We start from the raw sequence: 14,450 nt of genomic DNA on the forward strand, positions 1-14,450 counted from the left end.
CTATTGGACCACTTTTAAGTATGCAGCAAAGTCTGTTAACTGGATGATATAAAGGCCCTATTTAATGAAACGGTGATTCAAAGAATTGTATTATTTGGATGAGGGTTTTTCCTTTAAGTGGACAAGGTCACAATGAATCAAAGTACCTCAATGGCGAGACACTTGGGCTTCGGCCCAGGGCATGATCCTGGAGTCCCAGCATCAAGTCTCATATCAGGCTCCTTGTGGGGAGCCTGCTTCTCCCTCTGCCTGTGTCTCTGCCTCTCTCGCTCTCTGTGTCTCTCATGAATAAATAAATAAAATCTTTTTTAAAAAAAGTACTCAGTGGCTGGAAATCATGGAATATGACTCATATTTCTTGAGTTAATAACAAAAGTCATTTCTGTTGTGCAGAAAACAAATGTATGTCTTTTCCTTTTTAAAAAAAAGACATGACATAAGGTTCAAATAGTAAAAAGAAATATAGAATAGTGTTTGTCTCAGTGCAGCCAATCCGCTGGGGTGCCTGGGGTCACCACCCCACAGGGCTCGTCCATCCAGAAGACCCGTGTGTAGAATCTGCAAGCTGTCCCACCAGGTGGTCTGACCAGGTACACAGGTGCAGGGAAGGGAGGGGCCCAGAGCTGTGAGCCCAGCAGGCCCGCTCCCACTCAAGGGCTCAAGGTGCTCTGGAAGGTGCTTCATAGGCAGTGGATCGCACTCATCGAGGAACTCCATATTTCATCTTAATCATCCTTCACTGGCCATTTGCATTCCACTCTCTGCAGCCATTTTAATAGACATTTTCATTTCTGTGTATTGCAACGGGATACTAAGTTAGTGACATCTTTATTGTTTTATTTCCAAGGTATTCTGGAATTCCCCAGTGTTCCTCCCTCTGGTCCCTGAATGGCACCTCCTGACGCGGGGCACACAGGAACCCTTCTAGGCAGAGCATGGGGGGAGGGGTGGATGCACTCATGGTCTGGGCTGTCCCCACTGGCTGGTGGCAACTGCTTTTTGCTCCGACAGTGTGTTTCCTTTGTCTCTTCAACAGATTCAGGTCCACAGCAATACTGGTAAAGATCAAAGGTATGTATGTCCTGCAACATGTGCTGGTTTAAGCCTCTGCTTACATCATCCCTTAATTTTTTCTAGCAACTTCAGAGTTTTGAATTGCCCCTGGCTACATTAAAAAATAGATAAGAAAGAATTAGGAGTTACTAGAATTTAAGTCCAGGCCACTGGGCAACAGGCATCTCCTCCACCACTGTGCATTGCTTCTTCTCCCCAGTTACTGATTGATGAAGATGCCACAATTTTATTTAAAAAAAAGTGTTTTTTTTCAAATTTTCTAATCAAGGTCTTCATTCTTACAATGTTCTAGTAAGTGTGAGCTTTATAGAAAAGTAGAAATGTACAAAATTAAATATTAAAATGGTAATGATCCAGAAATCTAATAAACCTTAGTTTTTGATTTTTTTTTCATATTTGCTAACTCCCAACAGAGGAGGTCCTTTGATGGCGGTGGGACACTTACGGGTGTAAACACAATGACGCTTGGTTCAGGTCCTGGACCCCATGTAGACCAAATCTATCTCGTTCACTGCTGTATCCACTTTTCAAGTTCTGATTCATGAGTGAAGTCTCACTGTGATGCTGCTGAGACATGATGTCACCTTTGCACCTGCTTGGGGTCCAGGCTCATCAATTCAGGGCACAGAAACACTTCCTACTTGGGGGCACGTGACTTCTCCTCCACTCTGTCTCTTCTCTCCTCCCTCTCTTGAAGATCGCCACATCACCCAGCAGAATCACACTTTTGAAAGTCTTTAAACCTGCTTGTCCTCCTCTCAGGTTTTTGCAAACCCCATGATGGTCTAGCAGCTTCCCTTTGGGATTTCTGCCTCTCACACTTGAGCCAACAGTCTGTTGCTCAACATTAATTCTGAAATACCAATTTCCTTTGGTTCCCCTTCTACTTCCTGGGAAATAAAATTGTCAGCAGAGCAAGCTTGAAACTGCTCAGATACAGTATTTGAGCTGAGGGAGGCTTCCAGCAGATGCCTCCAACCTGGAATCACACGTCAGAGACCGGCTCTCTCATATGTCATTCTTGTGATCTGTGCCACAAATGTGCCTGGCTCACTCCCGTTTAGCAATCATTGTATTCCTCAACCACAATGTGTTTTACTCTCTCTCCTTTTATCTATAGTCAAGTTCTTTAGATTGGGGTTCCACCAGCGGTCTTAGATAATTTTAATGCAATTATATACTTTTTTTTTTCTACAGATAGAGCTCATTCTGGCCCATTTCTAGGAGATTAGTTCTTTTTACCTAACAAGTGCATTAGGGCTTCCCTGCACGTAGTTCATCTGAGTCCCACTGATAGGTCATAAATCAGAGTTCTGTCCATTTGCTGAAACCTCAGGTTGTCTTTCCTGTTGGTTCATGTTCTGCGTACTTCTGTGACGTGCCCCATGGGAGCTGGTCCTCAGGACGACCAGCGCCTACTTGGGTCCATCACTTCCTTTCTTGTTCTGAGGAGAATGGGATACAGACTCTCACTCAAAAAATGCAGGTTTGCCTCTTAAGTGAAGGTGCCCATGTATGTCATACAATTCAATGATTCATCTTAGTTGTTTTAATTTCTGAAAATCACATTACTGGGTGCTTCTGCCTGGACTTGAGGATGTGAAGGTCAAGCTGCAGGGGGGTCTGTATGGGTAGGCATGTGCCTGTTAACAACTTCTCTGTGTCTGAGACTGAGGATTGCCACTCCTGATTCATAGGGTTGGGATATAACAAGGAGGCTACCCACAAGCTGGGAAGCCCAGGACAGGGGAAACAAATTCAATACTTGAAAGACACTGCATCGATCTTTGCAGAAATTAACATTTGCCTTGCAAAATTATATCAGAAACTGAGAGAAATCATATAGACGACTGATAGGGTAACATATGTGCACGTAAATATAAGTTTATATGTGCGTGTAACTATATCGATACTGCTACCAATGAAGACATGTGCCTGTTACAATACCTGTCACAGATCAAGCATTCAAGACGCTTTCTCCTTGTCTTCCTCTTTTCTCTGCCACGATCAGAGGTGGACAGTGACTCCAACCCAGATATTAATCCCCATGGTGGAGCCTCTGTCCTGGGGGATGCACCAGGACATCTGTTCTGTGTTGTACTGAGCATGTCTTCCTTTACAATTTCCTACCTTATTCATCATGGATACTTTGCAATAATTTTGATGTTTAAAAATGTTTATTAACATACCTTTTTAATTACTAAACTTTTTCCACACCCTTTAATTGCTGTGCTCCCGTCTTGCCTCTTCTTATTCTTGGCCCCATAGATATTCTGCAAATGTTTAATGCTGATATAACCCATAGTAAAAAGGGAAAATGGAGGGACACATTTCCTTCTGTTTCTTAAGATGACTTAACAGACAATCACAGACCATAGCCCTTCCAGAATTTCTAACCTGTACTCTTTCTGCTTAATATTTAGCATTGTATACCAGTGGTTAAGACAGAAAACTAATGATCCACTGACAAACAACAGCCTCAGAAGAACTTCTGGAATAATTGGTGAAAGTCGGAGGCATATACTGAAGAAGAGAACGTGATTTCCTGATTTCCAGGAACTGGGGAGTGGGCCCCATGGCCGTGGTGGGAACGGGTTCATCATTCCCCTGTGGGGCATGGACTACATCTTCTCTGGCCACCTCATCATTGATCACTGCCTGAGACAACAGGCTGCATCCTGCTTTACCAGGACCAGACCATCATCCATTATTTCCTGATGACATATACCTTACCAAAGGGTTTTCTACATGAAAACATTTTAATGTTGTCACTTTGGGAGAATATTTTGTCTTCAAAGACGAAAAGGTCAAGCCTGAAAAGTTTTAGATAGATTTGATAGAAATCAATAGAGTGAAGGGCAAATTTTCTACAAAATATTCTTGAATGTTTTATTTATTGGACGTTCAGCTGTACAAATTAGACGCATGGGATCTCACAGGATGGAGTCCAGGTCATGATTTTTATACATTGGCTACATCTCCCCACCTCCTCCGCAAAGAAAAAGAATCCAAAATTGTCTTAACGTCTTAACACAAATGTGTATTTAGACTAAGTAAATAAAATGTTACTTTGATTAATTTACCACATTGGATCCAAACTGCTGGCTTTAGATCTCCTGTTTGTGACATTCCAAGAGTGCTGGTTGCTAACAATGAGCCAAATGTATTTTGGAAAACATGGTTTCATAAATCCACTAAACAGAGCAATGACTCAAATTAAAGTTTAATTGCTCCTGGTGATTATAAAAAATTATTATGTTTTGGTCTCTTTCTCTACACAGCACAGAATTAAAGATACTATTTCCTATCTTTCTTTGTACAGTATGGGGATTGCAGACATTATGTCCTGATTTTTCATTTCTGCAGGATTTTTAGGCAAACACAGATCCCTTCATCCTATCAGTAAGTAAAGAGGTAGAAGTTGGCACCTGTAGGTAAAAGGTGAGTGGCCACTCTCACCCTGCCAGGGGTAGATGTTTGCACACCCATTTCCCTTCTCCCAAAGGGTCCTGTCTCTGCTGTTTACAATTCACAATGACCTTGCCTCTCTCGGCTCCCAGTCCTGTTAATCAGCTGGATCGTGCCATCTTCATGGGAATCCATGAAGCCTGTTTGAGCCAAAGTTGATAAAGTGTTATCAGAGAGTATTGCACAAAATCCCCTCCCAGTAGTTAGTTGTGAGGAATCCTAGAGCCCATCACACAATTCCTGACAACTATTCGTCACAGAGGTTCAAATCACTAACAGATAAAACTAGTTCAAAAGTTGGGAATTGCAAAGTAAGTAGAACTGACATCTTCCAATAACTAAAATATTGAATGGATTGGCTTGGCAATTGCTCTGATCCCAGTGGATTCTTCCCACAACCCACACAGGTGCTGCCACTTCTTTCCTCCAAATGTGCTTTATCTCTGGGAATCTTTAACAAAGAAGACTCTAAATACATGTTAGTTGAAGACAGAGTTATAATTTGTACACTCAACTATAATTGCCATCATGCTTTACACAAATTTCGTTGCTTGTCTCTGATGAAAGAAGACTCTTCTTAGAGAAAACGTGCAGATAATATGATAATAGAAAGAAACTATTCCTGGTGAAGTTGCAATTTTAGCAAATATCTTACAGAAAATATATATTCTGAGAAAGGAAATTTAAGACTTTGGAGCTGATGCAGAAAACCCAGAGTCCTGTCTCATCAGGACAAAAGCCCCAGAGAGGAAGGGCCAAGGGCAAGCATCCTAGCAGGACTCTAGGAGGAAAGTCTGTAGCCTCACTGAAATGTCTCCTTGACTGCACCCAGATGGGGTGGGTTAAAGGTAAAAGATCTGCCTCAGATTGGAATTGCATTTTCCTTTTGCTAGGGTTGTCCGATCTGGAACAAACTGGTGTGCACTCAACAGTGCCTATCTTCCATGAAGAACACGCCTGCCCAGGGATGTGGATAGTGAATGAAACCTCTTCACGGCCCAACGGTGGGAGAAGTCTGTGTGCCTGGCTTTGTCAAAACTAAACATATGAAGAAGAAACCCAAGTTACTTGAGAATATGGAAATGAGAGTAAACATTCCAGAGCTTGGAAATAGTGGCTGAGCCAATGATGAAACATGAGCTAAGTCTTAACTTCTAAGTAACATTCAAGGTCTTTCTAATGCTGCCTTGTTTTCCATCTGTGATAGTTATGGAAAAACTCTCTGTTGACTTCTGAGTAAGGCCCTCGCACAGTGTCAAGATGCTCACAACCCCATGGAAGTGCCCTCTCTCTGGAAAGAACCTACATGAACAAAGTGTGCTGTGTTGTCTGTACTCGTGTCCAAGGCCTTGGTTAGCAGCACTGCTCCCTGCCGAGGCCCACTGGGGGCGATGCAAAAAAAATGTGTCCGTGAGGAGATTTAAATAAAACATGGAGCAAGGTCTCAGAGGTGTTGGAGGAGAGGTTTCATAATTAACGTGAGGCACAAGGTCCCCAAAATTGAATTTCATGCATAATCATGGTGTTCATTACCGCCGATAATTCCCATTACAAAACGTGAAGTGGAACATGCGATTAATTGAGAGACTGAAAGGGTTAACAGAATTACTCTCAGAACTGGGTTACTGGAACGGTGGGCAAAAATAGCGGTGATGCTGTAAGAAGCAGGGGTATGCGTTCTCGTTCCAGAAGGCTTGCACACACACTTGTTTTTAAACATTTGGCAGTGACAGGAGAAATGTCAGGAAGACATTTTCACAATTGCTAAAGGGCAGAGTCCTCAATCGGACAGGTCTCTTGTGTTGTTGTTGTTGTTGTTGTTGTGCTTGTCCTGGCAACAACGTGTAATTCCTACCACCCCAAACCAGTGCGCACACGACACAGGCACTGCGCGGAGAACAGACCACTTATGTAAGACATGAGTATTTAAATCACAGTATTTTCTTCCAACTTCTGTTTCTAAAGATGCTCTAGTGTTTTTAGACATGTATCCTCGCCAACCTATACACTTCTTTTTCCCAATGGTTATATAATAACCATCGGGGAAAAATGGATTCTAACTTAATTTCCTTTTTTGATCAACAGGATTTTGTTTCTTCTCTTCTCCCTTGGCTATTATGAGTGATGCAAGCAATGGCCATCCTTGTCATGATGTGTTTGGGTATGTGTTGCAAGACCATATGGACAGTGGACAATAGAGGGATAATAGATCCCATGGCGGGGCCTATGAGCCCAAGGGCTAACTCATGCTGCACATTGGTGGTCGCGGTCAAGTTCTGCACTGACGCGCCGCTCTCGGCTTCTCAGCTGTGTGCATGAGAGTTCTTGCTTCCTGCCTACTTGTCACCTACAGCCACAATGCTGATTTCAACTTTTGTCAAGATGAACATCTGTCTCTGTGCTGTTTTCACTTCCATATTATGCATCACTTGTGAGATTATACAACTTCAGAATAATCATTACCAATGTATACTTTTATTAGTGGTTTTTCTATTTTCATATTTTTTCTTGTTGATCTGTCAGTCACTTGACTTGGTGGTCTCAGGCACACCCATGGTTGGTATTTTCCCTGAGGCTGTGATGGTCTTCCTGTTGAGTGCCTGGTATTCTGGAGGTGTGATGGAGCTGACTCCTACACAGGTCTGTAGTTCTGCACGGCCCACAGGGAGTGAAGGATCCCAGCAGATGGGATGGTCAGATGATGTGTGACCCTAGTATTCCTTTTTTTTTTTTTTAAGATTTTATTTATTTATTCATGTGAGACACAGAGAGAAAGGCCAAGACATAGGCTGAGGGAGACGTAGGGTCCCTATGGGGAGCCCCATGTGGGACTTGATCTCTGGACCCTGGGATCACTCCCTGAGCCAAAGGCAGATGTTCAACCCTGAGCCACCCGGGTGCCCCCTAGTATTCCTAACCATTCCTTCTACCCAGATGCTGGACCCTGGATTTCTGTTTTAAGTCAACATTCACGGGCTACGGAAACCTCAGGAGACTCAGGCACAGCATTTAGAAATTTCTCACTTTCATTGTTTTTTCAACCCATCAAGAAAGTTGGAAGTGAATTTCAGGGGTAAAATTTCTGGACAGTGCACCAAAATTGTACAGGCCAGATAGAAGACATATTGGACCCAAGACTAGGTCTAAATTGTTGACACTGTATGAAACGCTCTCTGGGCTCAATCTGAACAACATTGGATTCAGAAGAGGATCACCTGGGATAGCACCTAATTTGCATTCTTGGCTTCCATGGGACAAACATCATGACAGTGTTTATTCATGTGACAGACACCCAGGCTCAATCAGTGCAGTGGGTGACATACCTGCCCCTGGGCCCGCAAGGCTCATTCAGCATCTGCTACATGGAGGTGACAACGTGCTGGTTGCCAAGATGAATGGCTTGTCTTTGAGGGGTTTATAATCTAAAGAGCAATCATTTCAGTGTGCCTGCCATTTTAGAGCCTAAGGGATTCTCAACACACGTTATCTTCTTTCTCTCCTCAGGGCTAACTTTTTTCCAGAAAAAAAAAATAAAATCAAAATCAAATATGGCATCTGGATTTTAGGAAAGTAAAACCCAGACACAATTTGAGAGTTCTGAATTTATTTAAGAAGTTTGGGCATATTAATTAAACTTGTGGGCAAAGCCACAGGATTGATAACCAATGAAAAACCTATGGTCTTCACATACCCCGTGTTCTCAAGGGCCCGGTGCATGTTCTGGGGCCTCTGAGCATGGGAAGCCTCAGGTGCATTCTGTGGAAAGGTCTATTTGTTGGATTTAGACTTGACCCTGCTGTCTGGGGAGACAACCTGCCTTAGCCACATGTGTCCGGTTAATCAAAATCATGTAGCTCGAATTTCTTTCGGGCCTCACGGTAAAACCACCCATGCAGGCTGTCCTGCTTCTCACCCGGTGACCAGAGGCAGAGGTGCTTTGCTGAGCATGTGAGAGTCTGTGTGTCAGAGTGTCTTAGCATGCCAGCACGTGTGCAAATGTGTGGGAGCATGGGCATAAGACACGTGCGAGTACCATAGCGTGCCCGCACACTACCCAGGCAGGTAGCTGTCTCCGGTTGCTGCAGACCACAGATCTCCTGCTCCTGTGGCACAGGTCTTCAGGCCGAGAACTCATGAAAATGCTCTTGGATTAGGCCTCATGGCTGGAATTTGTTTTCCCCAGGGAAAATTAAGCTGTAGTACTGATTGTTACAAATGATAAAATGATCTAGGTCTCTGCTAAAATATCCTCTGTTTTAAAATTTAAACTTGGGCATTAACAATGTAAAAGGCTGGGTAGAATTTTTAAAAATGAGATAATAGGGAATATTGAATTCTTGAAAAGCTGAGCTGCACATATATTGACAAAACCACAGCTGAATGGCTTTGTGAACATTGGTTATGGGGGGGCAAAGGGGAACTGCCTCCTGTGGAGCACACTTCACAGGGAATGCAAGATTTACTCGGGAACTCCCATCTGACGCCACTCGCAGATCCGAGTTATCACTAGCTTCCAAACTGGGGACAGAATCTAATGTAGAGCATATTTTCTCCTCAAGGAGCCTGTGCATGGCTTAGGCTCACATCTATGTATCAGTAATAAAGTGTCCTTCAAATGAATATAAATAACCAGAACATTCCTCATTGTGTGGTGAATCTAATTTGCATGAACAAAAGCAAAACCATTCAAAAATGTCCTTTTTCAGGTCTTAAAAGTGGTTTCTGAGGTTTGTGAAGATGGCTACCTCTTTTCTAGCATCTGCTGGCTCCTCATCACACCCTCTGTCTTCAGATCCCAAGTCCTCAGTGGGCACTGGGTCCCTGCTCCATGGGCTCGGTGGGTCCCAATGGGGGAGGAGCCCCCAGGACCCCAAAACTGGGACCTTCCCACCGTCCATGCCTCTGTGGCCACCGCCCCCAGAGTTCCTGCTGTAGGTTGCCCTCCCCTTTGGTCCAGCCTGCTTCTTTCCTCTCTCAGCACCAGTGATGCTGGGGAGCTCTGCTGACTTCAAGAGAACCTCTTAGATGCAGACAGGCTGATGGACCCAGAGGCAAGGTAAGAGTAGACAATCTCCTTCTCAGAGTCCAGCCTGTGCACAAACATGGCCATGCAGAGATGCTGTGTGCTCCCAGGGTGAGAACCTCCCCTCTCTGGGCCCCTCAGTGTGGAAGCTGTACCCTGAGACAGGCTGGCTTGTAGGCCCAGGGCTAGGCCTTGGTTGGGGTGGAGGGGAGAGGGGTGGACTCACATGCCATAGTCTGTGGCTCTCACACCCGATTCTCCAGTAAGATGCCGTTCCCTTGTGGGCAGTGAGGGGAGGTCAGTGAGAGGCCTGGAAGCCAGGACTGGGGCGAGGGGAGCTGAGTGGGAAACACTCATGCCCTGGGCCCCGTCCCTATGCAGGGACACCGTTTCTCAATTATCCAAGGGCCAAGGCAACAAAATCCCAATTTAATATTACTAAATTGATACTTGAAATGCTCTGGAATATCTACAGTGAGATTTATCAAGATTAAACAATCTGTCAAAAGACAGAAAGTATTTTTGCCAATTTTTCTAACTCAGGAACCCATTCAAGAAGCAGACTTCTAAAGGCCATTTCCTGCTAAAAAGAATGTTAGTTGTTTTAGACCAGAGCTGCACACTAGCAATATGGCTGCAAATGTGAGCCACATGTGCCATTTTAATTTTTCTTGTAGACCCATAAAAATATAAAAATAAATGGGTAAAATTAAGTTTAATAATGTATTATATGTAACTCAATAAAGGTAATACATCATCATTTCCACATGCAATTGATATGGAACCTAATTAATGTGTTATTTTACATACTTTCCCCACTACATCTTTGAAATCCATTGGCATTTTGCATTTTACACGTAAGGTGCAGCTCAAGTGCACTGGCCACATTTTCAGGGCCCAAGAGCCATGTATGGCCAAGGGCTGTTGTATTGGACAACATGACTCTCCAAGGGGCAGCAAACTTTTTCTGCAAAACCCAGATTGTGAATGTTTTAGTCTTCACTGGCCATCTGTTCTCTGCTGCAGGACCGGACTCTGCAGTCATAGAGAGAAAGCAGCCAGTCGCCACATGCAGTCACAACTGCATGGCCATAGTTCATTTGTAAAACCAGTTATCGGTAGGGCTTGGATTGCAGGGAGTAGATTGTAAACCCCCATGTGGACGGATACAATCTAATATCCAATAGTCAACCAATAACAATCAGTGACATGGAATAAAAGTGTTTTGTTTCCATTTTCCCAAATTCTGTAACGGTAGTGCTATGGCCTGAGTTATGCTTGGCCTGCAGGTGCTGAAGGCCTAAGCCCCAGTGTGACGGTGTTTGGAGGCAGGGCCTTTGGGAGGTGGTTCGGTCCTTAAGTGAGGGCGTGAGGGTGTGAGGGTGGGCTCCCACAATGGGACTGATGTCCTTATAAATAGAGACGGCAGAGAGCAGCTCCCCCCACACACGGCAAGCGAGGGATAGCGAGAAGGCAGGGTCTGCCGTGGGGAAGAGCCCTGACCGGAGCCCAGGCCTGTGACGCCCCTTCCATGCCCGACTGCCCGCCTCCAGGGCTGAGGAGCCAGTCACAGGCCCACGGTCTGCCTTTGCGGCGACCCAAGCCCATCAGGACAAATAGAAGAGGGCCCAGGGCATGATCCTGGAGTCCTGGGTTCAAGTCCCATGTCAGGCTCCCTGCGTGGAGCCTGCTTCTCCCTCTGCCTGTGTCTCTGCCTCTCTCTCTCTCTCTCTGTCTCTCATGAATAAATAAATAAAATCTTAAAAAAAAAAAAAGAAGAAGAGGACTCAAAAGGCAGTACATGACTGTAGCTGGGAAGCCCCTCCTCTAAGCCCCAAATAGTCCTTTGAAAAAGAAACTTCAAAAATTGATGTATTTCAAACCCTTCTATCTCAAGCATTTCCTCTCTCCATGACAAATAACTCACTCTCTCTGTCCTAATTCATAATGATTTGCCAAAGGAATACAATGAAAACACAGCAAATTGCCGCTCCAAGTTGCTGACGGGCCCTTCTGGCTGTGTCACCCGGTCTAGGGGTCAGACTGGCCGCACAATCCCAGGTCCCCCTGTTTCTGCTTTCTTTCCTCTGAACCTGTCCCTGGAAACCCGCTGTCCTCCCCCCTGCGTGTGGGAAGTATGTGGTGAGCACATTTTGCAGATCCTATCAGGGTTTTGGGCAGGACCAGCTATGCATTTTCTCATCCACATCAGAGGAATATTTCTTTTCTGTCCGTGAACTTTTAGCCTTCCTTTATACCATCGACATTTGTTTCATGCCACGATTACATTTCTTTCATGTTATTTTGTGCGGCCCGGGGATGCTCAATTGCATGTAGTTAATTCAGAGGGCATAACTTGTTGCTCTTTCATTTACAGGTCTTCTAATAAATACCTTGCTTTAATATTTTTCTCATGTGTTAGTACTTAACACGTTGTAAATACAAACTAGATCAATGCTATATTTCAACCGGTAAGTATCAGTTTATCTTCTGTTGTTGTTATTTTTACCCTTTCCTTTACGGTGTGTTTTCTGTCCCTCCAGATCTATTTCTAGGAGGCAAGGGGAATCCAGGGCCACGCTCGCCCTCTGCAGCAGGGAGGTGACCCGTGCTGGGGCTCTCCAGGCACTGACCGGTGTGTGTGACACGCGATGAGAGCCACAGCCCCCACCAGGGCTCAGCTTGATCCACCCATGGAACCTAATGCTCGAGAAATTACTCTTCCACTTAATCTCCCCATTTTAACCTGTGTTGCCGGTGGAGCATGCACGTGGTTTCACTTGCTGTGGCACAGGATGTTTGATAAGCTGTAAAATGATACACAGCCACAGTTTAATAACTTAAAAATTTAATAAAAAAATAAGGGAAATGGATATTGTTTTTTCTTTGAATATGTCAACAGGGAACATACTTCATGGTGTTTTAAACTTTCGTCCATATTTTGATAGAAATGCTTAATTTATCTGACACAGGTATCGTTTTCCTGACTTTCCTTCTGTAATGCAATCTACATTCCAAGTTCATGCGTGCTTTGGATGGACTAACTCAGCCTCTCTGAAGGAAGAGCCCCTTGATTCAAGATTGAAAGCAAACTCCTTCCGGAACATCTCTCTCTCTCTCTCTCAGTACCCTAAACCACTCAACATGAATTAGTTTTACTATGGCCAGACATGAAACTATATCAGATCATAACGTTCTCTTTACGATGCCAAAACATCCTTCCTTGAATATGGACAGCACCAAGAGCAATGGAAAAATGAAGTAGCTAAGAGCTCCTCCCTATTTCCTTGTTGGGTCAAATCCACAAAAGAAAAAAAAAAAAGTAGAATGTTTAACTCCTGCACTTGACCCAGCAGGTTCTGAGTCAAGGCTCGAGAGATTCAGAGCCCTGGAAAGGATCTCTGAAATAAGTCCAGCTGCTTCTTTTTATTTTGCAATAAAATTGAAGCCAGGATGTCACATGCGACTTAGCCTCTGTATGAGGCAGGAACGTTCACACCACAGTGTCCCTGTCCGGGGGTGCGTGGTGCATGCTGCACACCATCATCCCTGGACCTGCCTTCCTTTCCTATAAATAACCCCTTTGTTTTTCTGAACAGTGTTCTCTGATTATTCATCAGCCATGTGCTTTAAGGCCTTTAATCGTTTTCAAGTCAACAAGTTGATGTTTGAAAGCATAGTTTTAAATTCTCTGATTAGTTGCAAATGTTCTTAATAAAATGGATCCTGCTTCCACGGCACTGTGGCAAAGAAGGGCTGCAAAGTTTCTTTAAGATCTCATATAAGGGTGAGTTTTTGTGGAGGTTTCACCAGTGCATTAAAAGAAAGATATATTTTCTATTTGTCAGAAACCAAATTGGGCACACATCTGTAATTCAGCCTTCTGTTAGAGTAATTCAATAATTAATAAATAACATGGTGTCCTCACTTATTGATGACTGGCCAGTCCAAGGCTGAGGGAAATGGGTCAAGGTGTAGACAAGAAGATCAGAATGGATTCCCCAAGGGCGCCAGCTTCAGATAGTTCTCAGCTGCGAGCATCATGCTAAGTGCCTGCAGAGATTAGCTCATTTTATCCTCGCAAAATTCCCAGAAAGAGGCACCTATGGGTTGAATTGTGTCCATTTAAAATTCATTTCTTGAAGTTCTTAGCACCATTTCCTCAGAATATGACTTTGTTTGTAAATAGGATTGTTGCAGAAATGATTAATTAGATAAGGTCATTGAAGTGGGCCGTAATCCTGTATAACCAGCAGCCTTATAAAAAGGGGGGATTTGGACACAGACATGCACACAGAAGGCATGAAGGCAGAGATGAGGAGATACATCTACTTGCCAAGGAGCACCCAACATGGGTGGTGAGACATCAGAAGCCAGGAGAGGCACGGGGCTAACATTCCCTCCAGCCTCACAAGGAACCAGCCCTGCCGACACCTTGATCTCTGGCTTCCAGCCTCCAGAACGGGGATGGAATGAAGAGCTATAGTTTAAATCACCTAGTCTGTCATTCTTTTTTGAGGCAGTCCGAGCAAACGAATAGAGCCCTTATTATGACTCCACTTTGACAAATAGAATGAGACCTGTTATATTATTTGTCATATGCCTGTCTCAGGTAATAAGGGCCTGTCTCCATGGCACAAAGCCCTTACCACCACACTGTGGTGTCCCACTGTCACTGTGAACACTCTCATCCAGTGGCCCTCTCTCAATGTGGCCTGCAGGGGCAGGGACCGGCTGAGGACAGACAACTACTGTGTGCTTTGGGGAAAATGCAGCACTACCATCATCCCAAACATTACCACTGAGACTCACTGGTCTACACCAATGGTTGTTTTCACGTCCACATTTTGCTTCATATATCTTTCTGCTATGTGATTTGACAGAT

The sequence above is a fragment of the Canis aureus genome, chromosome 31 (genome assembly GCF_053574225.1).
Source record: "Canis aureus isolate CA01 chromosome 31, VMU_Caureus_v.1.0, whole genome shotgun sequence".
Lineage (NCBI taxonomy): Eukaryota > Metazoa > Chordata > Mammalia > Carnivora > Canidae > Canis > Canis aureus.